This window comes from Octopus bimaculoides, chromosome 14, assembly GCF_001194135.2.
Source record: "Octopus bimaculoides isolate UCB-OBI-ISO-001 chromosome 14, ASM119413v2, whole genome shotgun sequence".
NCBI lineage: Eukaryota > Metazoa > Mollusca > Cephalopoda > Octopoda > Octopodidae > Octopus > Octopus bimaculoides.
In genome coordinates, this window is record NC_068994.1 from 5,956,781 (window position 1) to 5,959,272 (window position 2,492).

Consider the following 2,492-nt stretch of genomic DNA (forward strand, 5'->3'; position numbering starts at 1 on the left):
TATGTTATCCCTCAAATGAAACTTTGCTGTCTTCAAACAAAGAAAGACACATTGGATTAAGGTTTGGTGGAAGATTTTAATTCAAAACTTATGAAAACAAGACATTTGGAGCCAGAGCCAGTTTCAGCCGACTGAAACAAGTAAAAGAATAAAAGAATACCATATAGTTATATGAAAAGTAACATATAGAATTTGGGTTCAATCTCACCTCGTGGCACCTTGGGCAAGTGACTTCTACTATAGCCTCGGGCAGACCAGAGCCTTGTGAGTGGACTTGCTAGATGGAAACTGAAAGAAGCCCATCATATATAGGCGTAGGAGTGGCTGTGTGGTAAAGTGCCAGTTGAGGACCAGGGTCGATTAAATTGACCAGCTCCCTGCCCCGACAAAATTTCAGACAATTGGGTCAGTGTCTTCTACTATAGCCCTGAGCAGACCAAAGCCTTGTGAGCAGATTCGATAGACGGAAACATAGGATGAACCATGTAAAATACTAGAGAAAGAAGCCTGGCTGTTTCTTACAATATATACCAATAAATACATCGAAAGCAAAATCTTTTCAGGGGACCCAAAAATCTTATATGGTCCCTCAGAAGCCCTATGGACCCCAGTTCAGAAACCCTGGTCTAAATTGTGTTAATGTTTCTTTTATTCGGGCATGGTAGACATTAAGTTTTAGTTACAAAATCTCAACTGACAAAAAAAAAGGAAAAAAAAGAAAGGTTTTTATTCACTTGGAAAGATGTTCACAAGTTTTGTTTTTTTATATAACCGAACCATAAACTAACGATTGCTAAAAGATTTTTCATTTTAATAATTTTTTGGGGATTAATTAAGGATTAAACAGGGAGTATATTTAGCTTCCATTCATGTCTTTCTTTATTTGACTTACTGTTTTGCAGGGGTTTTTTCTGTGTCTCCCTTTTTAATTCTATTCCTGGACATTGTATGCAACATGCTCATCATCGTCATCATCATTATCATCATCATCATCATCATCATCATCATCATCATCATCATCATCAACATCGTCATCGTCGTCATCGTCGTCATCATTGTCATTGCTAATATATAGTATATCATTATCGAGCTGGTGGAGTTAGGATGCTGGACAAAATGTTTAGGGGCCTTTCCTTCTGGCTTTGCTATTCATTCTTTCTGGGGTTGATGAGTAAAGTGTCAGTTGAGAGGACCAGGGTCGATTAAAGTGACCAGCTCCCTGCCCCGACAAAATTTCAGACAATGATGATGATGATGATGATATTGATGACAACGATGATGATGATGTTGATGACAATGATGATGTTGATGACGACGACGATGATGATGATGTTGATGACAACGACGATGATGACGTTGAGGGGGAGGTTGAGGAGGAGGAGGAAGGGTATGATGTAGAAAACGGTGAATGGTGATGATAACGATGATGGTGATGATGATGATGGCTATGATCTCTTTTCTTTCCACTCGTACTTCCACGTTGCACAATTTGCTTCTGCTTGACTGACAGACGTCATTCAAACAGCAACAACAACATCAAAATCATCACCATCGTCATGAGCCAACGAGGAACCCCTCTATGTAAATCACTTGACCTGCAAAAAATAACAGCTTAATCACCCACAAATCACACTTGACTGTCTTAAAGAAGGACAGATTGAATAAGCTGATCTGGGTTATGTACTTCCTGATTAAAATACCAGGTGGTCGTGGTTGGATTGTCTTTTGATCAGAAGTCAGTTTGATCCCCAACAACCTAGGGTTAAAAAAGGCAAAAACGAAAAGAACAATCACAAGGTGTACCATTACCACTACAACATCAACTGGACCCAACATGGCTACAACACCATCACTACCACCACCACCACCTCCAGTACTACAACATTGCACTTACAACTACAACAGCACCACTACCACAATTACCATTACTACAACACTAGCACTACCACTGCAACAGCAACTTTACCACCACCACCACCACCAATACAATACTACTCCCACTGCTACATCAATACCACCACCCCAACAGCAACACAACCACCACTGCAACAATACTGCTACAATACTATCCCCCCACGAGGCCACTGCTACCACTACAACAACACCACCACCACTACAGCTACAACGATGACTGTCTCTCCTACTAAAGACAATATTAGTTTAAAGTGTTCTTAACCTAAAATGTCTGTGGTTAATTAGTTTTAGTGGTAAGATTGTCATCATCATCATCATCAACAATGTTGTCATCATCATCATTACCGTTTTCATCATCATCATTTTCATCATCATCATCATAATTTCTGGCGTCTACATCATTCTGACAGTAAATTTCTATATCTTTGTGCAGCTGAGCATTGCTCTGCATTTTACATTTCATGTAATGTTCACATTGCTTAAATAAATGGAGTCACATGAAACGATAGTACTGCATTAACTTTGGATATCCTTGTTGCTTATTGTGATATATATATATATATATATATATATATATA